At 55.9% G+C, this 26461-nt stretch overlaps 1 protein-coding gene across 1 annotated transcript in view; it reads right to left on the bottom strand.

The window, feature by feature from the left end:
• The window catches only part of LOC129200993 (uncharacterized), a 54947-nt gene extending 30204 nt beyond the window's left edge, over positions 1-24743 (bottom strand). The window contains exons 1-2 of the mRNA XM_054812221.1: positions 24658-24743; positions 23916-24119 (exon numbers count right to left, since the gene is read on the bottom strand). The gene's annotated coding sequence lies outside the window, so the exon portion shown is untranslated. The remainder of the gene's footprint in view (positions 1-23915; positions 24120-24657) is intronic.
• Positions 24744-26461: the final 1718 nt, after the last annotated feature.

Genomic DNA, 26461 nt, shown 5'->3' with positions numbered 1-26461 from the left:
TCCAGGCGCAGCCAACCTGTGCCCACTGCCCCGCCAGCAGCAGCCCTTCCCCGCAGCCTGGCCACCCTCACTGCACGTGGCACCCCATGGCCCCCAGGCACTACCACCACCAGGTACGGCACCCCTGGCTGCTCTGCCACCCCGCCGCCTCGCCATCCCCGGCCCCCGCGCACGCCCAGCATCCCCATCAGCCCTGTCCCCAGGGCACTTTTGGCACAGGGCTTCAGCAAGCCCAGGCAAGCGTCCCTGCTCTCGCCTGGCTGATGCGGGCCCAGGAAATCCAAGTCCCAGAGAATTTCCCCAATGCTTGGGGCCATCTCTCCCGCTTCACCTCCTAGAAGCCAGTCTCCTCCCTGCTTTGCAAGCCTGTCCCACCAGCACAGCAGCTCACCCCTCGCAGAGCACCCCTGGCCACAAGCTGCCCACGTGCCCAGCACAGAGCTGGGGGATGGCGGCCATCGGGCCAGCTCGGTGGCTGTCCTTGGAGGGCCCAACCCCCTGGCCCAGCACGGCTCCCTCTCACCCACACAGCTCTGCAGAGGGCTCCATGCGGCTGCTTCTTCGACCCCCGGGTCTTCCACATCGAGTGGACGGTCACCAACCTGCCTGCCCCGGCCAGCTCCACGCTCAGCCATGGCACCGCTTCTCTGCTGGCTGCTGCCCTGTGGGGGGGCCCCAGGGGCTGCAGGACCCTCCCAGCCTGGGCAGCCCCTCTGACCCCGCAGGGACAGCCGACACACCTCACACCCCAAAACTATCAGGGGAGAGCGGAGGCCCCAGCCCCCCAGCACTGCCGACGTCCATCCCTGGCTACCGGCACATCCAGGCACAGCCTGCCCACATCAACAGCTCTGGCACGGCCACCCCTGCGCGGGCACACCCGGGCACCAACATCCCCCCGGGCCGTGACACCCCCGCAGCCCCACTGCTGGCCCCCACCACCAAGCCCCTGGGGACCCGGATGGAGACTTGGAAGTCTCTGAGGAGGAGCTTCTCCAAGAGGCCCTCAGGCTCTTTGGTGTCTCCTTGGATGCGGTGGGGACCAGTCAGGATGTTCCTGGCAGCAGCCCCATGCCTGGGGACTCCTGTGGCACCCATGTGCAGAGGGAAGAGTGGTGGCCCCAGCCCCCCTGGCGTTGCCGACGTCCAACCCTGGCTGCCAGCACATCGAGGGGCAGCCTGCCCAGACCAACACCTGCGGCACGGCACCTCCTGTGGGGGCACACCCGGACACCAACATCCCCCCGGGCAGCCATGACTCCCCCAGCCAGGCCCTGGAGGACCTGGCAGGAGACCTTGACGTGTCCGATGAGGAGCTTCTCAAAGAGGCCCTAAGCCTCTTGGGTTGCTCCCTGGATGAGGTGGAGGCCACCCAGGAGGATGCCGGCAGCAGCCCTATGCATGGGGACCATGGTGGCACAGGCGCAGAAGAGAACATGGTGGCCCTTGCCTCCCCTGTGTTACCAACATCCAGCGCCACCTACCAGCACGTCGAGGAGCAGCCTGCCCAGCTCACTATCGACGGCACGGCCACCACTGCGGAGGCACAGCTGGGCAGCAACATCCCCCTGGGCAGCTACGACCCCTCCTGCCCTTCTGCTGCACCCAACAACCAAGCCCTTGGGGACCTGGCAGATGACCTCACCGTGTCCGAGGAGGTGCCACTCGAAGAGGCCCTAAGGCTCTTTGGTTGCTCCCTGGACACGGTGGGGGTCAGCCAGGATGTTTTCAGCAGCAGCCCTGGGCCTGGGGAGCTTGGTGGCACCGGCACAGCCACCCCCCACTGCCACTTTGCCTCGCTCTCCCTGCCCGAGGAGCTGCTCACCCCCGACTACAGCGTCCCCGAGATCACCGACGCCATCCTGAGCATGGAAGAGTTCTACACCATGGGGATGGAGCCCCAGGAGTCGTGGGGGGGCTGCGGGGATGGCCCTGCCACCGTCCCAGGCTGCCGTCTGCGAGAAGCGGGGCAAGAAGCGGGGGCAGAGCGCCTTGCCAAAGCCGGCCAGCAAGCGCAGGGCTCTGGCAGGCAGCACGGGGGTGGCAGGGGGGAAGTAGAGCCCGAGCAGGGATGAGGAGGAGGTGGGGGGAGTGGGGGATGGGGGAGGAGGGGTGGTGTATTTGGGGGGGGGGGAGGGGGGTTAGAGTAGCTTTGATGGGACCTTTCCTTTTGTGTTTTGTCAATTAAAACCTGTTTCTCCAGAACGGCTCCGTGCCTGTGTGGGAGGGGGAGGGAGCACAGGGGGCACCGGGAAAATGGCACCCAAGAGGTGCAAAAGCCCCGCTGAGCCCCAGATCAGGGCCGGCGAGTCTCGAAGGGCACCATGCCACCCCCAGGGTCGAGTCACCGCTGGTGGGGCAGGCAATGGTGGGGGGGAAGCTCCCCCATCCCCTTCCCCAGGGGAAGCAGCCCTTTGGCGGGGGAGCCAGGACAGGACGCGTCCCTGCACGACACACCTTGCGGGCTGGCGGGCACACGGACGGACACACAAGATGACAAGGGCTGCAACGCCTTTGTCTTGAACACCACCAGCATCCCTTCCAGCGGGGACAGGGCTCGCTGCAAGGCCCTTCAAAGCCTCAAGACAATCACGCCCTTCCTCGGCTCCCAACCGACATTCCCAGGCCACTCTGCTATGTACCTCCCTGAAGGGCATAACCTTTGCGCTCTTGAACTCCAGGGTAGCAACTCTGCCGGCCTATTTTCTCATGACACTGACCCTTTTAAACTCAACCATTTCAGGATCACTCTGGCCAAGGCCATCCCGTCACCAACGAGCCCTTCCCCATTCACAACTAGCAAGTCTAGGAAGGCTCCATCTTTCCGAGTAGGCTCCCTGAGTACTTGGGACAAAAGAAGTTCCAGCCCACTAACTTCAGGAATTGCCAAGATCTGCTTGTCACAGCAGTATGGTATTCCCAGGTGGTGTCTGGGAAATCTGCCATCAGGACAAGGGCTGCTCGTCCAGAGATTTCTCCTCAGGGCCTATCAAATAACTCCGCAGTGCGGGCATCCCGGCTGGGCCATCGGTAGCAGACACCCGCTGCAACAGCTGCTTTGTTTTCCATGCCCCTCAGCCTCACCCAGAGGCTCTCCACCACATCCTTGCTGACTGGAAGGGCTCTACCATCCAACCTCTCCCTTCCACAGAGTGCGACCCCTCCACCTCGCCTGCCCTGCCTACCCCTCCTGAACAGCCTGCAGCCTCCATGCCAGCACTCCAGGCGTGGCACTCGTCCCACCAAGTCCCACCAATCCCAAGGACATGCCAGCTCTGGGAACGCAGCAAGGCCCCCCCTGAACCCTTTCCCTCCCCAGGCAGGAGGGGCTGGGGAGGCTGTTGGGGCGGGGCGGAACACGCGGACACCCCACATTCCCTCCTGGGAGACGCCAGAGAGTCCTTAGCAGCCAACAGCCAGAACGCAACATGGCGCCGCCACCACTGCAGCTCCCACCACGCGGCCCCCGGGACCCCCCGGCACCCCGACTCCTGCAGACTTTTGCCCTTCCCCAAACCTTCTACCTCCAAGGTACAGACCCACCCTGACCCCTGCACCCCAGGGACACTCTTGGGGGCAAGAGCGGAGGTGACCATCGGCCATCGCTCCTGTCTCTCTTCCAGGCGCAGCCAACCTGTGCCCACTGCCCCGCCAGCAGCAGCCCTTCCCCGCAGCCTGGCCACCCTCACTGCACGTGGCACCCCAGGGCCCCCAGGCACTACCACCACCAGGTACGGCACCCCTGGCTGCTCTGCCACCCCGCCGCCTTCGCCATCCCCGGCCCCCGCGCACGCCCAGCATCCCCATCAGCCCTGTCCCCAGGGCACTTTTGGCACAGGGCTTCAGCAAGCCCAGGCAAGCGTCCCTGCTCTCGCCTGGCTGATGCGGGCCCAGGAAATCCAAGTCCCAGAGAATTTCCCCAATGCTTGGGGCCATCTCTCCCGCTTCACCTCCTAGAAGCCAGTCTCCTCCCTGCTTTGCAAGCCTGTCCCACCAGCACAGCAGCTCACCCCGCGCAGAGCACCCCGGCCACAAGCTCCCCACGTGCCCAGCACAGAGCTGGGGGATGGCGGCCATCGGGGCCAGCTCGGTGGCTGTCCTTGGAGGGCCCCAACCCCCTGGCCCAGCACGGCTCCCTCTCACCCACACAGCTCTGCAGAGGGCTCCATGCGGCTGCTTCTTCGACCCCCGGGTCTTCCACATCGAGTGGACGGTCACCAACCTGCCTGCCCCGGCCAGCTCCACGCTCAGCCATGGCACCGCTTCTCTGCCGGCTGCTGCCCTGTGGGGGGGCCCCAGGGGCTGCAGGACCCTCCCAGCCTGGGCAGCCCCTCTGACCCCGCAGGGACAGCCGACACACCTCACACCCCAAAACTATCAGGGGAGAGCGGAGGCCCCAGCCCCCCCAGCACTGCCGACGTCCATCCCTGGCTACCGGCACATCCAGGCACAGCCTGCCCACATCAACAGCTCTGGCACGGCCACCCCTGCGCGGGCACACCCGGGCACCAACATCCCCCCGGGCCGTGACACCCCCCCGCAGCCCCACTGCTGGCCCCCACCACCAAGCCCCTGGGGACCCGGATGGAGACTTGGAAGTCTCTGAGGAGGAGCTTCTCCAAGAGGCCCTCAGGCTCTTTGGTGTCTCCTTGGATGCGGTGGGGACCAGTCAGGATGTTCCTGGCAGCAGCCCCATGCCTGGGGACTCCTGTGGCACCCATGCAGAGGGAAGAGTGGTGGCCCCAGCCCCCCTGGCGTTGCCGACGTCCAACCCTGGCTGCCAGCACATCGAGGGGCAGCCTGCCCAGACCAACACCTGCGGCACGGCACCTCCTGTGGGGGCACACCCGGACACCAACATCCCCCCGGGCAGCCATGACTCCCCCAGCCAGGCCCTGGAGGACCTGGCAGGAGACCTTGACGTGTCCGATGAGGAGCTTCTCAAAGAGGCCCTAAGCCTCTTGGGTTGCTCCCTGGATGGGGTGGAGGCCACCCAGGAGGATGCCGGCAGCAGCCCTATGCATGGGGACCATGGTGGCACAGGCGCAGAAGAGAACATGGTGGCCCTTGCCTCCCCTGTGTTACCAACATCCAGCGCCACCTACCAGCACGTCGAGGAGCAGCCTGCCCAGCTCACTATCGACGGCACGGCCACCACTGCGGAGGCACAGCTGGGCAGCAACATCCCCCTGGGCAGCTACGACCCCTCCTGCCCTTCTGCTGCACCCAACAACCAAGCCCTTGGGGACCTGGCAGATGACCTCACCGTGTCCGAGGAGGTGCCACTCAAAGAGGCCCTAAGGCTCTTTGGTTGCTCCCTGGACACGGTGGGGGTCAGCCAGGATGTTTTCAGCAGCAGCCCTGGGCCTGGGGAGCTTGGTGGCACCGGCACAGCCACCCCCCACTGCCACTTTGCCTCGCTCTCCCTGCCCGAGGAGCTGCTCACCCCCGACTACAGCGTCCCCGAGATCACCGACGCCATCCTGAGCATGGAAGAGTTCTACACCATGGGGATGGAGCCCCAGGAGTCGTGGGGGGCTGCGGGGATGGCCCTGCCACCGTCCCAGGCTGCCGTCTGCGAGAAGCGGGGCAAGAAGCGGGGGCAGAGCGCCTTGCCAAAGCCGGCCAGCAAGCGCAGGGCTCTGGCAGGCAGCACGGGGGTGGCAGGGGGGGAAGTAGAGCCCGAGCAGGGATGAGGAGGAGGTGGGGGGAGTGGGGGATGGGGGAGGAGGGGTGGTGTATTTGGGGGGGGGGAGGGGGGTTAGAGTAGCTTTGATGGGACCTTTCCTTTTGTGTTTTGTCAATTAAAACCTGTTTCTCCAGAACGGCTCCGTGCCTGTGTGGGAGGGGGAGGGAGCACAGGGGGCACCGGGAAAATGGCACCCAAGAGGTGCAAAAGCCCCGCTGAGCCCCAGATCAGGGCCGGCGAGTCTCGAAGGGCACCATGCCACCCCCAGGGTCGAGTCACCGCTGGTGGGGCAGGCAATGGTGGGGGGGAAGCTCCCCCATCCCCTTCCCCAGGGGAAGCAGCCCTTTGGCGGGGGAGCCAGGACAGGACGCGTCCCTGCAGGACACACCTTGCGGGCTGGCGGGCACACGGACGGACACACAAGATGACAAGGGCTGCAACGCCTTTGTCTTGAACACCACCAGCATCCCTTCCAGCGGGGACAGGGCTCGCTGCAAGGCCCTTCAAAGCCTCAAGACAATCACGCCCTTCCTCGGCTCCCAACCGACATTCCCAGGCCACTCTGCTATGTACCTCCCTGAAGGGCATAACCTTTGCGCTCTTGAACTCCAGGGTAGCAACTCTGCCGGCCTATTTTCTCATGACACTGACCCTTTTAAACTCAACCATTTCAGGATCACTCTGGCCAAGGCCATCCCGTCACCAACGAGCCCTTCCCCATTCACAACTAGCAAGTCTAGGAAGGCTCCATCTTTCCGAGTAGGCTCCCTGAGTACTTGGGACAAAAGAAGTTCCAGCCCACTAACTTCAGGAATTGCCAAGACCTGCTTGTCACAGCAGTATGGTATTCCCAGGTGGTGTCTGGGAAATCTGCCATCAGGACAAGGGCTGCTCGTCCAGAGATTTCTCCTCAGGGCCTATCAAATAACTCCGCAGTGCGGGCATCCCGGCTGGGCCATCGGTAGCAGACACCCGCTGCAACAGCTGCTTTGTTTTCCATGCCCCTCAGCCTCACCCAGAGGCTCTCCACCACATCCTTGCTGACTGGAAGGGCTCTACCATCCAACCTCTCCCTTCCACAGAGTGCGACCCCTCCACCTCGCCTGCCCTGCCTACCCCTCCTGAACAGCCTGCAGCCTCCATGCCAGCACTCCAGGCGTGGCACTCGTCCCACCAAGTCCCACCAATCCCAAGGACATGCCAGCTCTGGGAACGCAGCAAGGCCCCCCCTGAACCCTTTCCCTCCCCAGGCAGGAGGGGCTGGGGAGGCTGTTGGGGCGGGGCGGAACACGCGGACACCCCACATTCCCTCCTGGGAGACGCCAGAGAGTCCTTAGCAGCCAACAGCCAGAACGCAACATGGCGCCGCCACCACTGCAGCTCCCACCACGCGGCCCCCGGGACCCCCCGGCACCCCGACTCCTCCAGACTTTTGCCCTTCCCCAAACCTTCTACCTCCAAGGTACAGACCCACCCTGACCCCTGCACCCCAGGGACACTCTTGGGGGCAAGAGCGGAGGTGACCATCGGCCATCGCTCCTGTCTCTCTTCCAGGCGCAGCCAACCTGTGCCCACTGCCCCGCCAGCAGCAGCCCTTCCCCGCAGCCTGGCCACCCTCACTGCACGTGGCACCCCAGGGCCCCCAGGCACTACCACCACCAGGTACGGCACCCCTGGCTGCTCTGCCACCCCGCCGCCTTCGCCATCCCCGGCCCCCGCGCACGCCCAGCATCCCCATCAGCCCTGTCCCCAGGGCACTTTTGGCACAGGGCTTCAGCAAGCCCAGGCAAGCGTCCCTGCTCTCGCCTGGCTGATGCGTGCCCAGGAAATCCAAGTCCCAGAGAATTTCCCCAATGCTTGGGGCCATCTCTCCCGCTTCACCTCCTAGAAGCCAGTCTCCTCCCTGCTTTGCAAGCCTGTCCCACCAGCACAGCAGCTCACCCCGCGCAGAGCACCCCGGCCACAAGCTCCCCACGTGCCCAGCACAGAGCTGGGGGATGGCGGCCATCGGGGCCAGCTCGGTGGCTGTCCTTGGAGGGCCCCAACCCCCTGGCCCAGCACGGCTCCCTCTCACCCACACAGCTCTGCAGAGGGCTCCATGCGGCTGCTTCTTCGACCCCCGGGTCTTCCACATCGAGTGGACGGTCACCAACCTGCCTGCCCCGGCCAGCTCCACGCTCAGCCATGGCACCGCTTCTCTGCCGGCTGCTGCCCTGTGGGGGGGCCCCAGGGGCTGCAGGACCCTCCCAGCCTGGGCAGCCCCTCTGACCCCGCAGGGACAGCCGACACACCTCACACCCCAAAACTATCAGGGGAGAGCGGAGGCCCCAGCCCCCCCAGCACTGCCGACGTCCATCCCTGGCTACCGGCACATCCAGGCACAGCCTGCCCACATCAACAGCTCTGGCACGGCCACCCCTGCGCGGGCACACCCGGGCACCAACATCCCCCCGGGCCGTGACACCCCCCGCAGCCCCACTGCTGGCCCCCACCACCAAGCCCCTGGGGACCCGGATGGAGACTTGGAAGTCTCTGAGGAGGAGCTTCTCCAAGAGGCCCTCAGGCTCTTTGGTGTCTCCTTGGATGCGGTGGGGACCAGTCAGGATGTTCCTGGCAGCAGCCCCATGCCTGGGGACTCCTGTGGCACCCATGCAGAGGGAAGAGTGGTGGCCCCAGCCCCCCTGGCGTTGCCGACGTCCAACCCTGGCTGCCAGCACATCGAGGGGCAGCCTGCCCAGACCAACACCTGCGGCACGGCACCTCCTGTGGGGGCACACCCGGACACCAACATCCCCCCGGGCAGCCATGACTCCCCCAGCCAGGCCCTGGAGGACCTGGCAGGAGACCTTGACGTGTCCGATGAGGAGCTTCTCAAAGAGGCCCTAAGCCTCTTGGGTTGCTCCCTGGATGAGGTGGAGGCCACCCAGGAGGATGCCGGCAGCAGCCCTATGCATGGGGACCATGGTGGCACAGGCGCAGAAGAGAACATGGTGGCCCTTGCCTCCCCTGTGTTACCAACATCCAGCGCCACCTACCAGCACGTCGAGGAGCAGCCTGCCCAGCTCACTATCGACGGCACGGCCACCACTGCGGAGGCACAGCTGGGCAGCAACATCCCCCTGGGCAGCTACGACCCCTCCTGCCCTTCTGCTGCACCCAACAACCAAGCCCTTGGGGACCTGGCAGATGACCTCACCGTGTCCGAGGAGGTGCCACTCGAAGAGGCCCTAAGGCTCTTTGGTTGCTCCCTGGACACGGTGGGGGTCAGCCAGGATGTTTTCAGCAGCAGCCCTGGGCCTGGGGAGCTTGGTGGCACCGGCACAGCCACCCCCCACTGCCACTTTGCCTCGCTCTCCCTGCCCGAGGAGCTGCTCACCCCCGACTACAGCGTCCCCGAGATCACCGACGCCATCCTGAGCATGGAAGAGTTCTACACCATGGGGATGGAGCCCCAGGAGTCGTGGGGGGCTGCGGGGATGGCCCTGCCACCGTCCCAGGCTGCCGTCTGCGAGAAGCGGGGCAAGAAGCGGGGGCAGAGCGCCTTGCCAAAGCCGGCCAGCAAGCGCAGGGCTCTGGCAGGCAGCACGGGGGTGGCAGGGGGGGAAGTAGAGCCCGAGCAGGGATGAGGAGGAGGTGGGGGGAGTGGGGGATGGGGGAGGAGGGGTGGTGTATTTGGGGGGGGGGAGGGGGGTTAGAGTAGCTTTGATGGGACCTTTCCTTTTGTGTTTTGTCAATTAAAAGCTGTTTCTCCAGAACGGCTCCGTGCCTGTGTGGGAGGGGGAGGGAGCACAGGGGGCACCGGGAAAATGGCACCCAAGAGGTGCAAAAGCCCCGCTGAGCCCCAGATCAGGGCCGGCGAGTCTCGAAGGGCACCATGCCACCCCCAGGGTCAAGTCACCGCTGGTGGGGCAGGCAATGGTGGGGGGGAAGCTCCCCCATCCCCTTCCCCAGGGGAAGCAGCCCTTTGGCGGGGGAGCCAGGACAGGACGCGTCCCTGCACGACACACCTTGCGGGCTGGCGGGCACACGGACGGACACACAAGATGACAAGGGCTGCAACGCCTTTGTCTTGAACACCACCAGCATCCCTTCCAGCGGGGACAGGGCTCGCTGCAAGGCCCTTCAAAGCCTCAAGACAATCACGCCCTTCCTCGGCTCCCAACCGATATTCCCAGGGCACTCTGCTATGTACCTCCCTGAAGGGCATAACCTTTGCGCTCTTGAACTCCAGGGTAGCAACTCTGCCGGCCTATTTTCTCATGACACTGACCCTTTTAAACTCAACCATTTCAGGATCACTCTGGCCAAGGCCATCCCGTCACCAACGAGCCCTTCCCCATTCACAACTAGCAAGTCTAGGAAGGCTCCATCTTTCCGAGTAGGCTCCCTGAGTACTTGGGACAAAAGAAGTTCCAGCCCACTAACTTCAGGAATTTCCAAGACCTGCTCGTCACAGCAGGACGCGTCCCTGGAGGAGGAAGTGGAAATCTCCCATAAGGAGCCCTTTCCTGTAGAGCCGGACCACCACGATGCTCTCGCTGCCCAGGCAGCTTTGGGGGCTGATGTCCTCAAAGGCCCTGCAGGCACTCTCCAGGCTCCACCATGATGCAACCACCATGATGCAATGCTATTAGCGCCTCTGGGACAACATCTTTAAGAAGGGCTAAAATCTGCTGGGTAAGAGCAGCTGGGAGAGATGGGTGAGAGTACGCGAGAGAAACAACTCTGCAGACACCAAGCTGAGTGAAGAAGGAGGGGGAGGAGGGAGAGATTCCCCTGCAGCCCATGGTGCAGAACGTGGTGACACAGGTTTGTCCCCATGGAGGTCCCCAGTGCAGCACAGAGTCACCCTGCAGCCTGTGCAGGACCCCACGCCAGAGCAAGCGGATGTGCCCCAAAGGAGGCTGTGACCCCATGGAGAGCCCAGGCTGGAGCAGGCTCCTAGCACGACCTGTGGCCCCGTGGAGAGTTGCCCACACGGGAGCAGGTCTTCTGGCAGGATCCACACTAGAGCAGTGTGGAAGGACTGCACCCTGTGGAAAGGACCCACGCTGGAGCAACTATTTGGATTCATATTCACTGGCATTGGCTTTCCATCCCCAAACAGCCAAAAAGTCACAGGCCAGCTCCAAAATCAGGCTCTTAAATTGTATGTAAACTCTGCTTTTCAACTCTCTGCTTTCCTACCCCTCAAAGCACTTCAGTTAGCACATTTCCCTAACCGTACAGGCAAGAAAGACTTTGCAAGAGAAGCTGTGATTCCTTCAGAATGATCAAACTCCAGGAATTGGCTTTTTATGCAAAAGAGTCTCCAACATGACAGAAATAGAAGAGAAGCTGACACGGGGGCTTAGAACCAGGCTCCAAGTGATGGGCGCAAGGACACATCTCCTACTCTCAAGCACAATACGGTGACGTCAAAGGAAGGGGAGAGGCTGCCAACTTGCAGGTCCCCTCTTTTGCCAGGACATCATTCCCTACCTCCTCCCAGCACCTGCTTCAGTAGTGTGGCAAAAACGAGGAGCACGGCAGCAGTAACAAGCCTTCTGCTCTCCAGCAATGGGTGCCCCAGTTCCCCACCTTCCCCAGAGCAAACTGGCTGACAGAAGAGTTGCTTCACCAAAGTGTCGGCTGTTTCTTCTGCCCCCAGGGCTGCACCCACAACCTCCTCAGCTCTCCCAGGCCCCACGCAGCTCCTGCATGTCCTCTCCTCACAGCCGCCACCTAATCCACAGAACAACTGGTGCTTAAAAGGATGTCGCTGTCCCCGTTTTTCCCAGTTCAGCCAGCAGGTGCCAAGGACAGGAAGATCCATGCTCGAGGAAGCGGGGACTTTCCCAGGTTTAATCTCCAAACAAAGAGGCTGGAAGCATTGGCCCAAGCACGGCGGCTGATGCGGTCACTGCAGGAGGGATTGCAGACAATTCCCTGGGCTTCTCCTGCCTCGATTCCAATTTTGTATCATCATAAAATGATTACTTAAAGAATTATTCACACATTTGGCTTTAATACAAACCTCCAAATTAGAGCCAGCATTTTTACGTGAGAAACATTGTCACAGGAGAGCTGCAAATGTTCCTGACCGGCACTCCCACTTCACTGCCACTTCCTCTCTGTGCTCAAGGCCAGAATTTGTGAGGCTTCAGAGAGAACCAGGCTGAGAAAAAGCTTTGGGTGAAAACGTAACCTTTTTTTCTTTTTACTCGGGGTTGATTTGACCCCACGCTGGTTCCTCAGTGCAATTAACTACCTGGCTTCAAAAGCATTTCTGCAGGCTCAATGCAAGCTACGAGAGAAAAGCACAAGTGGGTTGGGACAGGCAAAGGTGTTATTTCTTCTCTCTACAGAAACGCAGCTCAAGTTGATCAAACTGCCGCATTGCCGAAAACGCCTCCCTTGAGCTCCAAACGTCCAACTGCCACACCATAGCTGCAAAGATCTGGAATCACGTCATCAAGTCCTTACTGGCCTCCGCCAAAGGAACCAGTACAATAAAAACCACCAAGCGAAACAAAACACAAAAGTAAGCCTAAATATTTCCTGTAGACAGCCCAAAGCACTTTCTGGCTGTACATAGGCAACGAACTTGCAGGGACCCTCAGCATGGCATCCCATAAAACACTCTGCGCCTGTGTTTCTCCCATAGTTCCCTTAGGGGGGAGTAGCAAGCTTAGAAAACTTCCCCTTACTCATCTCAGGCCTGAAAAAGTAGTGTACGGGAACATTCCAGCTGCCGTTTACTCTCTGCAGAGAAATTGGCTATGAATGAAGATCTGAGGATTCCCTGAGAGATCTTTCGTTCAGCACAACTGCTTCCAAAGCCTTGACAAATCACCACAACTTGGATATGTGGCAACCCAGCTGCTACTGAGCGGATGTTAGATCGCTCCATCTGCTGCCAGCAGCGGTCACAAACCAAACTCTTGCACACTAGTTCTGTGTGCAGTGCTCTGCAGAAAGAGAAGTCCCATGGCTGTAACTACCTTGGAAGAAAATGAGAAAGCTCAGAAGTCTGCCTAGATGGCCACAGCCGTACCGTCCTCAGCTGCATTGACTAAACTCTCATTGCCCATAATCACCATTCACGAGTAGAAATAAGTGCTTTGCAGTTTGGTTTTTGTGTATCAGGCCACCTATGCAGAATGTTATAGAAGCTGGGTTAGGGTTAGGGTTGGGTTAGGGGTAAGGGTTAGGGTTAGGTTAGGATTAGGGTTCGGGTTAGAGTTAGGTTTAGGGTTAGGTTAGGATGATGGTTAGGGTTACGGTTAGGGTACGGTTTGGTTATGGTTAGGGTTACGGTTAGGGCCATTAGGGTTAAGGTTAGCGTTAGGGTTGTGTTAGAGTTAGAGTTAGGGGTAGGGTTAGAGGTTACGGTTAGGATTAGGGGTTAGGTTTAGGGGTTAGAGTTGGGGCTTGGGTTAGAGTTAGTGATGCGGTTTGGGTTAGGGTTGGGGTTAGGGTTAGGGTTACAGTTAGCGTTAGTGTTTTGGGTTAGGGTTAGGATTAGGATTAGTCTTATGGTAGGATTAGGGTAAGGGTTAGGCTTAGGGTTAGGGATAGGGTTAGGGTTAGGGTTAGGGCTAGGTTTATATTTAGGGTTCAGGTTTGGCTTATGGTTAGGTTTAGGGTTAGGGTTGGGTTAATGGTTAGGATCAAGCTTATGGTTATTAGGTTTAATGTTAGGTTCACGGTCAGGGTTAGGTTTAGTTTTAGGATTAGCATTATATTAGGGTTCAGGGAAGGGTTAGCTTCGGAATAGGGATAGGGATAGAGTTAGTGTTAGGGTTATGGTTAGGGTTCAGGTTCGGCTTATCGTTAGGGTTAGGGTTAGGGGTTTGGGGTTAGACTTAGGGTTAGGGTTCAGCTCAGGGTTAGGTTTAGGCTTATTGTTATCTTTAGGGTGAGGATTAGGGGTAGGATTAGCATTATGATAGGGTTAGGGTTAGGGTTAGGGGTTAGGTAATGTAATACTCCAAATGCAGACCGGGAATCAGTCCATATATTCCTTCACTTTGTTCCAAGACTCTTGTTAGTGCAATCAATGCTGCTTTCTGGGCTGATGGTTTTGGTTGCAGAGCTTTTGCTTCTACAACAGTATCCACTGTGGTCACAGCATACACTGACATCCGGATCCCTTGTTTCACAAAGCTGCTCCCATCTGTATATAACTCCCAGTCGGGACTGCTGGAGCAGTCTGCTCCTGCAGGTCTGCACCCCGTGGGAGAGACTCACGTTGGAGCAGTTGGTGAAGGACTGTCTCCCGTGAGAGGGACTCCTCCATGCTGGAGCAGGGGAACGATGAGAGGAGTCCTCCCCCTGAGGAGGAAGAAGCGGCAGAAACAACGTGTGATGAACTGACCCTAACCCCCATTCCCCGTCCCCCTGTGCTGCTGAGGGGGGGCAGAGGTTGAAGCTGGGAGTGAAGTTGAGCCCGGGAAGATGGGAGGGCTGGGGGCAGGTGTTTTAAGGTTTGATTTTATTTCTCATTCCTCTACTCTGTTTCGCTTAGTAACAAATGAGGTGAATTTCCTCTCTAAGTTCAGTCTGTTTTGCTCGTGACGATAACTAGCGAGTGATCTCTCCCTGTCCTTATCTCGACCCAGAAGCTTCTTGTTATACTTTTTCTCCCCTGCCTGGTGAACGAGGGGAGTGAGAGAGCGGCTCTGGTGGGCATCTGGCCCCCAGCCAGGGTCAACCCACCACACACAGAAAACAAAGGAACAGCAAATGGAGACTTAGTTCAAACTTTAGGGCCACACGAAAGACCTATAGCCTATTATTCTTGCACATTAGATTCAGCAGCAAGAGGAACTCCGTTTTGCATAAGAGCTGTGGCTACCGCTGCTGAGGTAGTAGAAAAAAGCCGGAACATAGTCTTGGGACATCTCCTAGCACTCTGTGTGCCACGTGAAGTGGAAAGATTATTGTAACAATATGCCGAGAAAGCACTTTCTCCACAAAGAGCACATAAATATGAACTACTACTTTTGCTTGCTGACAATTTCAGATTGGAAAGATCTTGAAATACCTTGAATCCTGCCACCTTAATGCCACTGCCCACGGATGGAGAAGAAGATGAACACGCCTGTGAACAGGTAATCCAAATGACAAGCAAACCGCGAGACGACTTGCGAGATCAACCTTTAGATAACCCAGATATGAACTTATTTACCGACGGCTCCTCCTATTGTGAAGAAGGATGGAAATGTACTGGGTTTGCTGTTACCGCAGAAACTAAGGTATCGTTAGCAGCACCTTTGCCTCTCACTTTAGGTGCTCGAGCCGCAGAGACCGTCGCCCTCACGAAAGCTGCACAATATGCGATCGGAATACGGGTTAATTCGTATACTGACTCTAAGCATGCATTTGGAGTTTGCCATGCTACAGGTATGCTGTGGAAAGAAAGGGGATTTCTCACATCAGCAGGTAAAACGATCGCCCAGGGACAACAGATTAAAGAACTCCTGGAAGCGCTTCAGTTACCATCCCAACTAGCAGCGACAGATATTAAAGCACACACCAACCAAGAGAATCAATTGGCAAAAGGGAATGCGCTCGCGCACCAGGCTGCAAAAGCAGCAGCCCAACAAGTCACCTTTGCAATGACACTGACCCATCACGGAGAACTCGACCTGGAATTACCAGACATGCAGAAACCGTACGAGGAACTTCCCGAGGAAGACAGCCAGCTCTGGGAGAAGCTGGCAGCCGAACGGCAGAATGGACAAGGGACTCTAGGGGGGAAACCATTACTCCCAAAAAGGTACTTAATACCGATGGCGCGATGGCACCATGAGAAAACCCATGGTGGACCTGAAACTGTAGCCTCGAGAGTACAGAGACTGTGGGCAGCACCGGGGATTTACACTGCTATTAGGAGAGTTTGCGAAGGCTGTCGACTGTGCAAAGAGTATGCCTCTTTGAAAATTAAGGCACCAGCAGGGAAGCGACCTCCAGCAACACGTCCTTGCCAAAAACTACAAATTGACTACGCGGAGATGCCTAGGGCTATGGGATATGCTTATTTACTTGTGATTGTCGATCAGCTTTCGGGCTGGGTGGAGGCTTTCCCAACTCAAAAGAACCACTCAAAAGCAGTGGTTAAAGCTCTGTTGAAAGAGAGAATACCTAGGTACGGAGTTCGTGACATAATTGACTCGGACAGAGGAGCACATTTCTCTGCCCCAATTTTAGTGCAAATTTAGCATTCGTGAAACATCAAGATGCAATTGCACACACCTTATCACCCACAATCATCAGGGCAAGTAGAAAGGATGACTAGGACCATCAAAGCCAAATTAGTTAAAACCTGTAAACAAACTGGCTTGAAGTGGCCAGAAGCGCTAAATTTACTACTTTGGGACATTAGAAACACACCGAGGCAACCAGTGAGTGCATCTCCAGCAGAAGTTTTATTTGGGAGAGTTTTAGCGGTACCTGGAACTTATATTCCAGTGAAAACGAGCCTTCTGGATGGAGATGAACAGGGAACTCAGTATTCGTTGTGCCTGCAGAAATTTATTTTTTTTTTTAATGCAATTGCAAAATCATGCTTCTTGGTATCAAGGGATCGTATGTATAACAGTGATTTTTCAATGTTGTATAACCTGTCTTTCTAGTATAATAGCAAAATTGCAAGGAGCTTGGAGACATAAATAATTGCAGGGATGCAAAAAAAAAAAACCAAAAGGAGGGAACTGTAGAAAATATAGAAGCTTAGCTCTAAGAAAACTTATGCTAATGTGGTGGGTTGAGCCTGGCTAGAGGCCAGGTGCCCACCAGAGCCGCTCTCTCACTCCCCTCTTTCACTAAACAGGGGAGAAAAGGCATAATGAAATGCTTGCAGGTCGAGATAAGGACAGGGAGAGATCACTCACTAGTTATCGTCACGAGCAAAACAGACCAAACTTAGAGAGGGAATTCATCTAATTTATTACTAGGCAAAACAGAGTAGAGGAATGAGAAAATAAAATCAACTCTTAAAACACTTCCCCCCACCCCTCCCATCTTCCCGGGCTCAACTTCACTCCCGGCTTCAACCTTCCCCCCCTCAGCGGCACAGGGGGATGGGGAATGGGGGTTACGGTCAGTTCATCTCACGGTGTTTCTGCCGCTTCTTCATCCTCAGGGGGAGGACTCCTCTCATCGTTCCCCTGCTCCAGCATGGAGTCCCTCTCACGGGGTGCAGACCTTCAGGAGCAAACTGCTCCAGCGTGGGGTCCCCCACGGGGTCACAAGTCCTGCCAGCAAACCTGCTCTGGCGTGGGCTCCCCTCTTCACGGGTCCACCGGTCCGGCCAGGAACTTGCTCCAGCGTGGGCTTCCCACGGGCCGCAGCCTCCTTCAGGTGCCTCCACCTGCTCCGGCGTGGGGTCCTCCACGGGCTGCAGGTGGAATCGCTACACCCCCTCATCCTTCCTCCATGGGCTGCAGGGGGACAGCCTGCTTCACCATGGCCTTCACCACGGGCTGCAGGGGGATCTCTGCTCCGGCGCCTGGAGCTCCTCCTCCCCCTCCATCTGCACTGACCTTGGTGTCTGCAGAGTTTCTTACATCTTCTCACTCCTCTCTCCGGCTGCAAAAGCTCTCTCTCTCTAAGTGTTTTTCTACTTCTTAAATATGTTATCACAGAGGCGCTGATTGGCTTGGCCTTGGCCAGCGGCGGGCCCGTCTTGGAGCCGGCTGGCATTGGCTCTGTCAGACACAGTGGGAGCTTCTAGCAGCTTCTCACAGAAGCCACCCCTGTAGCCCCCCCGCTACCAAAACCCTGCCACGCAAACCCAACACAGCTAACCAGAAAGCTACTCAAGGCCTGGAAGGAAACTTCCAAAAAGGGGAAAATGTAATCGTGGCATAGAGGCCGTGAGACAGAAACTACAGAATGATTAGCTTGGAATAATTAGTTTGTAATCAAGGTAACAGGTAATGAAGCTAACTGACCATGGCAATGTACAATGCTCCTACGTTCCACGTACAGTCCCTACCCAACCGGACACTAGGCCCGGGAATATTAATCTTATGAAGTAAGTTGTTACGGACAGGTGCATCCACAGCGAGGATACTGCGCGTGCCTGCAAGAAGAGGGTCATCCAGCAAACACGGCTGCGCGACCACTGACGACCACCAGAGACCCCTTGAGGGCCACCGACTCAAATCACTGAGCATGCGTGACGGGGAGGAGACTACGTAAATGAATTCCAAGAAATGATTCTCATAGGGCTGCCTTTTTTTGAGAAAAATGGTGAATATGTATGTTTTGAGTCTATATAACCTGTGCGTTGGTAATCACCTGCGTGCACGTTGGGCGGAGCTGATTCCCCCGTGCATCCAGCGCTGCAAGAAAGCAAACCTAGGGCAACTCACGTCTGGTACATTTCTTTTACAGATGGAATCGCTCCCATGATCAAAGAGCTGCAGGAACAGGGGGTAATTATTCAAACTCACTCCCCTGATAACTCTCCAGTGTGGCCAGTTTGCAAACCAAACGGGAAGTGGCGGCTAACCATCGATTATTGGCCCTTAAACGCAGGCACTGGTCCCCTGATTGCGGCCGTGCCTAATACAGCCCAACTGATTGTCACCATACAGGAACAGTCCCACAACATTTTAGCCCCCACTGATATAACAGAGATGTTTTTCATGGCTCCTCCACAGGAAGGCGACCGAGATAGATTTGCATTCACACGGGAAGGTATGCAATAGACCTTTACTCCTTTGCCACAAGGATATGGGCATTCGCCTACCTTGGCACATCACGCCCTGGCCCCAGCACTATCAGAAATCATCCCCGAGGGGAGAGTTAAAATGTACCAAGACATTGATGATATATTGGGGCGGGGGCAGGGGTGTGTCCGATGGCCCTGCAGTGGGACAAACCCAAAAGAAAAGAATTACTCACCTGGAAAGTTGAGAACTTCAGGTTCCGGCAGAAAAGGTACAACTCCCCTCCGCTGAGGTGAAGTTCTCAGGCAGATGGTGGAAAGGAGGAGCCGTGTGTATTCCCCCAAATCCTTGCATGAAGAAATCATGAGAATGTGTGACGGCAGGAAGAGAGCAAGTTGCGGCCCTCTTCCTGCAAAGTGCAGTGCACGAGATCCCTTAACTCCAGTGGGGTCCTGAGTAGGTTCACTCATCTGTCTCAAAGCAAAACGAGGATTCTGAATTAATTTCGTTCAATATTAAAAACCACTCTTAATGCATCTTCAAGTATCATTCACCATATTTCAAAAAGCCTGCAGGAAAATGGAAAGGCTAAGCTGATAATTTTGGCATCGGAAAGGTCATGCTCATAAGCATGACTTTTGTGATGTGGCAGATGCCACCGAACCACTGGTGGTCTTTTCCCTCATCTTAGGGCTTCTCAAGGCTTCCAGGTCAAACACTACTACCAAGTAATGCCATGCCAAAAAATATCAAACAGGAGCAATAGTGATGTTTCTTATCCTGTGCAACCTGCTCTAGGTGATCCTGCTCTCCCAGGGCAGGCTGGACCAGATGATCTCCAGAGATCCCTTTTAACCCCTACCGTTCTGTGACTCTGTGATTCCTCCGCTTTGAATTGTTCCATTCTTTTTGAATGGTTCCATTCCAGTGGTAGGACTTTCATGTGAGGCTTTACAAACCATGTTATTGGTTGCTTTATTTATGGGTTTTACGGTCTTGTTTTCCTAATTTCTGTATTTTTTCTAATTTTAATATACGCAACTAATCAATTTGTACTGAGTTACAAATGCAGAAGCTGGAGTGTACATCCTCCTCCCAAACTTGGGTTCACAGTATGATGTTTACCGTGTGTGCACACTTCTCTCTTTCCCTCTCTCTCTACATTAGGGAGACAGGAATGGATATAGGCACACACTCTCCTAAACAAGATATTATTTTTTTTCTACAGAAATGGAGTTACATTTAATTTGATTGGTTTTGCCTGCCCTTTAGCTTAGCACAGTTGGAAGAAAAATCTGAGAAGAAATTCAACCTCCTCCCTCAATACAGTCCTGTTCCTTTTGACAGGAGAAATTCAGCTGTGCCAAGGAGAAAGAGAAAGGCTGGAGGCGCCTCATCTGAACAACCAAAATCCAAGAAAGGTGCATTATCATGTGCAGTACATGCTTGAGCAACAACAATGCTACGGCCAGTTCAGGAATTTATACTTTCTTACTTTACTGCTGCATATGAAAAGCGTGAAGTCCAAGAAAATAGTTTTCTAGCACTGAAGTCAGTGGGTTGTCACCAGTTTCCAGGCTGCACTCTTGACTCCCGAGTTTCATGCTGAGCAGGACTGGTTAGAGTTTGTCCATGAAATAGATTCCTCAGAGCAAGCAGATTGACCAAAACCATGAACAGTTTAGAGGAAAGTGAAAAATGGCAGCAGATTTGCATAGCCATCACAGTGGCCTCCTGATGTCACAAGCTACCTCACCACATTCTGTTCCGGACCCTATAAATACTGGCCCCCCAGCACTTGTCCCACATTCGCTGAGCTTTCGAGTCCTCAGACTCTCCACCAGTTGGAAGAATGAAGGCTCAACGATGGGAAGCGAGCGGGCGCTCACCTCTGTGTGGGCGCCCACAGGAGGAGCTGCAGGAGGCGCGTAGGAAGAGGCTGCGTCAGAGGGGAGGCACCATCAGCTACGCGGTCCTCTTCCACGTAGCTGATGGTGCAGAGCCAATGGAGGTGGATCCACCTGAAGACGAGGAGGAGCCGATGGAGGTGGATCCACCTCCAGGATGGCTCCCCTGGCACCACAACATCGTGCCAGGGCTCCCCTCCACACCACCATCAACGCGGTGCCGTAGGGTCATCCGGCCAGTGCCCTACCGCCGGCCCTGCCTCCGCGCTCGGCGCTAGCCGGGAGGCTGACCCTCCGCGCCTGGCCGGCCTGCAGGCTTCCTTCCCGTCCCCCGTCCTCTGCCCTACCCCTCACCCCTTCTGAAGGGGTGTCATCTCTTCTGCACTGAGCCCCGAGAAAAGGGGACAAGACAACATGGCGTCACAGCTTCAGCCGCTGCGCCAGGAGAAGTCCCTCAGCGGGCCACCGAGGTCCCTGGGGCCTGGAGACGGGGTCTCTTCGGCCTGGAGACGAGAAGGCTGCCTGACGGGAGGCTGCAGAGGAAGCCAGACGCTCCACGGCGGCACACGAAGAACAGCAGTGTGTCAAGCAAAGACGTAAGAGACAGCCGCTCCTCTGGAGAGGCAGACCACCACAGGCCTGCCAGGAAGGAGTGCTGGCCTTCAGCATTAAGGCCCCTTCTAGCTGTCTCGTTCGTTCTTTTCAAGGTTGGACAAGTAAAAAATAAATAAATAAATGAAAGTAACAGTGAAAATGCTTTCCCTCTCTCTTCTTTGGTACTTTGGTAACTGTGTCCGGGCTCCACTCGGCCCATGGAAGGGGACGTGCGAGTGCCCCCTGCATTGCAAAATCAGCCAGGGGCTCCTGACAGCCGTTTAACTCGGCTTTAAGGGATGCTCCTGTACCCTGTTCTGCTCTGAAGGGGCAGCACCTTCCAGGGGAGGAATGGAAACCCCATCCAGGACCCTGCAACATCTGAAGCTCTGATGGCTCTTGCTCTGCAGCCTGGAGGGCTCAGAGCAGTGGACACAGGGTCCTCTGTGCTGGCAGGGCTTCAGCAGATCTGTTGGCTAGTGGGCCAGTGACTTTGGGTCATCATGGCCACTGGGGTCTGTTCTGGGCCATAAAACTCTTCTAGGGGTCACACAGTGACTTAATGAAATCCTGTAGTCACCTGGGGACAGGTTCAGGTAATGGAGAAAGAAAAAAACAGGCGAGAACAATAATCCTTTGCAATGGCTTCTCTTCCTCTTGCTTTCTCTTAGTCTGTTGGGTTTTTTGTTGCTTTGGGGTTTTTTTCCCTGTTATTGTACTGGTTCCTGGTTTTTTCCTTCTGGTCTCCTGACTTTTCTGTAGCACTTTCTTTTCCCAGTATCTCTTTTTCTCCCCCCCTCCCCCTTTTCTGCACTTGTGGTTTTTTCTGTGCAAACCAGGGCCCACATTTCATTTACATCTTGCCTGGCACGCCTGCTGATGTTTGTGCACAGTGCCCTAGGCCGTGGTTTGCGTGTGTTGATGTGCTCCCATTTAGTCTCTCCTTTTTTTTCTTTGGAGAAAAAAAAAGATATAGCTTTCCTTAGTGGTGCCTTCATATCAAAAACAATCCCCCACACTTTAAAGTCTTCTCTAATGCCCTTTCTCTCCCCTTGATCAGGCACTGGGCACTGCAAAGGGACACACAGGGACCACAGTCCCAGTGCCTGGCAGTGCGGCACTGCTGCCCGTTCCTGTCCCAAGTAGACCAGCGCTGGAGGAAGAGCCCAAGATCTCAAACACCTCCAGACAGGTCTGGAGGTCTGGCCTGACAACACATTCCATCCTCTCCTGCAGCACCTTCTCCCCCTGCCCAGCACCAAGGAGGTCTCGGGCTGCCGGCAGACTCACGAAGCCTTCGGTTATGCTTCCATCATGGCTCCAGCCCTGGAAGAAATGTATTTATTTATCAATAAAAAATGAGACTGTGATCTCATGTCTGGGATGAAGCAGGTCCTGACAAGTCATGCCAAACAGTTCCTGTTACTGCAGGGACCAGAATAGCAACATCCATGCCAGGGCTCTGCTAGCGGACGGATTATCTTCAGGAAGACACTTTGGGAACGTACCCTGGGAAGAGCAGGATAATTTTGGTTTCCAAAAGCTCCTTCTGCATTAAGATCCAGGGGGAGAGTGAAGAGGAAGGTGGGCAAAGTGTGCCGGGCACAGTTCTTCCAGCACCCTTGTGTTGGGTTTGCATGGGAAGGTTTTGGTAGCTGGGGGGGGGGGGGGGGGGCGGTCTACAGGGGTGGCTTCTGTGAGAAGCTGCTAGAAGCTTCCCCTGTGTCTGACAGAGCCAATGCCAACCGGCTCCAAGATGGACCCACCACTGGCCAAGGCCAAGCCCATCAGCACCTCCGTGATAACATATTTAAAAAGGAAAAAAACAGTTAGAGAGGGAGCTTTTGCAGCCGGAAAGAGGAGTGAGAAGATGTAGAAACTCTGCAGACACCATGGTGAAGCAGGCTGTCCCCCTGCAGCCCATGGAGGAAGGATGAGGGGGTGTAGAGAGTCCACCTGCAGCCCGTGGAGGACCCCACGCCAGAGCAGGGGGAGGCACCTGAAGGAGGCTGTGGCCCCATGGGAAGCCCACACTGGAGCAAGCTCCTGGCAGGAGCTGTGGACCCGTGGAGAGAGGAGCCCACGCCAGAGCAGGTTTGCTGGCAGGACTTGTGACCCCGTGGGGGACCCACACTGGAGCAGTCTGCTCCTGAAGGTCCGCACCCCGTGGGAGAGACTCACGTTGGAGAAGTTGGTGAAGGACTGTCTCCCGTGAGAGGGACTCCTCCATGCTGGAGCAGGGGAACGATGAGAGGAGTCCTCCCCCTGAGGAGGAAGAAGCGGCAGAAACAACGTGTGATCAACTGACCCTAACCCCCATTCCCCGTCCCCCTGTGCCGCTGAGGGGGGGCAGAGGTTGAAGCCGGGAGTGAAGTTGAGCCTGGGAAGATGGGAGGGGTGGGGGCAGGTGTTTTCAGATTTGATTTTATTTCTCATTCCTCTACTCTGTTTCCTTTAGTAATACATTAGATGAATTTCCTCTCTAAGTTCAGTCTCTTATGCTCATGATGATAATTAGTGAGTGATCTCTCCCTGTCCTTATCTCGACCCAGAAGCTTTTTGTTATACTTTTTCTCCCCTGTTTGGTAAACCAGGGGAGTGATAGAGCGGCTCTGGTGGGCACCTGGCCCCCAGCCAGGGTCAACCCACCACACTGTTGCATATGAAAAGCGTAAAGTCCAAGAAAATAATTTTCTAGCACTGAAGTCAGTGGGTTGTCACCAGTTTCCAGGCTGCGCTCTTGACTCCCGAGTTTCATGCTGAGCAGGACTGGTTAGAGTTTGTCCATGAAATAGATTCCTCAGAGCAAGCAGATTGACCAAAACCATGAACAGTTTAGAGGAAAGCGAATTTGACAAGTTTTGCCAGGAGAAAAGGGGGAAAAAATGGCAGCAGATGATCAGAAGGTGACAAGGGTTTCTTATTAGCCAGAGGTGAAAGGATGATCTTCTGTTCTGTGGATTACTTGTAGGTTATATTGGAAATCAGAGGAAATCTGTTTGTATCTTTAGCTCTGCTCTCCCATCCCCATGAAACCCTTGGACGGTCACTTTCTCTCCTTACCTCTGGAATGGTAAATCAGGGCTGTAGACCCCCCAGCTCCAGTGGCCCTTCAGTTCGTGGTGGCAGATCCAGAGCAGAGAAAGAAGAGGGCGAGCAGCTCACTCGCAGGAAGGGACTCCAGTGGCGGCAGGAAGACAGCCAGGCTTTGTGCGTCGGGCGTTGTGCTTCAGGCTGCTTGCCCATGTGCTGTAGATTGCAAAGGACCTGCGAGAGACAGGGAATAGCCATGAGGCTGAATTTGGGGCAGGACTAGGGGCAGGAGTTACTGCCACTTCCCAGCCTTGCAGCGGTACCCGGCACAAGGCTGCCTGTCCATTCAGTGACACTTGGGGCCAAGGTGGCCCTGGATGCTCAGGCAGGGGTGAGACAAGTGTCATGAGATGCTCCTGGTGGCAAAACCTGACGCAGAACTCAGACCAGTCGTTCCCAAGCTGTCAGGCCTTATAGCTTGCTGCTGCTGCTGCTGCTGCTGCTCTAGACCTGGGAAAGGCCAAATATGCATCCAACAGCTGGTCTGTCTCACCCCTATCATCAGCCTACCAAAAGTTACCACGTCACCTTCTGCCATGCAAAGTGGTGCTGTGGCCACATAGCACCTTTGAAACACCTGACACCAGCCAGCCCACCATTCCTGCAGACACCTCCCAACCAAAACCGGGCAGGGGCAGCAGTCTTCCCCCCCGAGTGAGTTCCTTTGGTGTGTGTCACTAGCAAGCTATTTTGCTGCTCCTTCACAACATACCTTTCTGCAAAGGTTTTTGACGACCAAACTCCAGGCAGGCGCTGCTCTCTAGAAGCACCAAATCTCTCACGGTAATTGTTTCTTCTCCAGGAGGCCACCAGACTTGAGGTCCCCCAAGATTTAGGCCTTCTTTCCCAGCCCAGGGACTGGTTTGAATTAACTTCCTCTATTGTTTTCCTCGGTTTGTTTGGGTTTCTTTAAGGTCCAAGTCTCCCTGCAGTGCTTCTCCCGCACTGCCTCCTGCTCTCACTCATTTAGTCGTTCCCACTCTCGTTCCCACTCGCGATCGCCACCGTATCCAAGAAGAGGCGAAGGGAAGAGTCGTAACAATCGTTGCAGGTCAAGGTCAGATGGTTATCACCGTTCAAGGGCAAGGGCACCCCCATCCAGAAGATACCGTTCACGCTCAAGGTCTCCAGTACTTAGAGAACAGTCTTCCACTAAATGGACTCTACCTCAAGGGGAAGAAGAAAGGCAGCATTTTAGCAGATACAGAGAAATTCCACCTGAATTCATTTATGTTCTTAATTCATCTTCATATCATCTCTATCAAAAATTTCTGAACTTGTCCATGCTCTTCAAGTTGGAAAAAAGCACACAGCATCCATTAGCTTCTCTCAGTCTTTAGCTATAGTCTCTAACATTTTCAGAGCAGAGCTATGCTGTAAAACAGTAAAACAGTCCAATGAAATGGAAGCACCGACTGCAAATGTGACATTCATGTAGCTCAGTTGGGCTAATAGTGGGATGTTCAGATAAGCTTACTGTGCTGACTGGCAGAGCAGATGAGAAACTGCCTTACTGTAACTCAAGTCTTAAAGCGATTCAAAGAAAAAAAACCCCATCTCACATCTACACCCCCTCAACTCCCAAATGTCCCCCATACAATTTGTTCTTCCATTTTCCTCGGATGGGCCTGAAGGAGAGGGAAAATAAAAACTTAATTCAGTCTCAGTAACTGAGATGATTTTCTTTTACTTGAGTGTGCAAAATCATTTGGAAGGCAGTAAAAAAGTCTTCCAAATCTTTCTTCTCATGCCACAGACTTGTTATGCACAGAACTGCATAAGCAGCGGTGGTTCCCATGGCCGTCTCCTCCTGGAGATAACAGGAATGGAAACCAAAGCTCTCACCCTGCCTGAGCAACAGTGATATGCAAAAGAAGAGCTGTAACACGGTCGGTCCTCAAACTGCCACGTTCCTGCAGCACTGACTTGGAAGATCCTCTCAGCTTTGCATCACCCGGAAGCTACGCTGACGCTGCTACAGAGGGGCGTCCTTCCCCTTCCACCAAGCAGTTGCCCTTGGGAAAGACATGCTTGCTTCTTCTCTCCCTCTCCAAGCCCCCAAGCTGAATTCCCAGTGCTAGTGTCTTTTGAAAACAAATGGCAACCAAGCAGCCACCTGGAGCAAAACCAGATGGAAGAGGCTTGCTTTGAAGCCAACATCAGGAGCTTCCCTATCTCGCAGCTCAGTCCACGGGCCACGTGCTCAGTAGGGACGTACCCTCCAGATGACTGGGTTCTCTGTGGGTCACCTTGAGATTTCTCAAATCAACAAGGAATTCTTTCCTTGCCAATTACCAATCTCTCTTACACCAAGGTATGTGTGAGCAGAACAGCAGGGACAGAACGCTTTGTCCTAAGTTTCTGAAATTCTTGCTGCACAGGGTAGAAACTCCTGATGTGGCTCAGGCCAAGCTGGGTTGAGCACTGGAAACCCCCGAGCTTGGGCAGCACCGTGTCTACTAGGAAGCAGGTGAATTTATGCAGAGGAGAACCCCACAACTATGCTGAGGTGGCTT

The sequence above is a fragment of the Grus americana genome, unplaced genomic scaffold (genome assembly GCF_028858705.1).
Source record: "Grus americana isolate bGruAme1 unplaced genomic scaffold, bGruAme1.mat scaffold_749, whole genome shotgun sequence".
Taxonomy (NCBI): domain Eukaryota; kingdom Metazoa; phylum Chordata; class Aves; order Gruiformes; family Gruidae; genus Grus; species Grus americana.
This window is presented reverse-complemented; position numbering and strand designations above follow the sequence as displayed.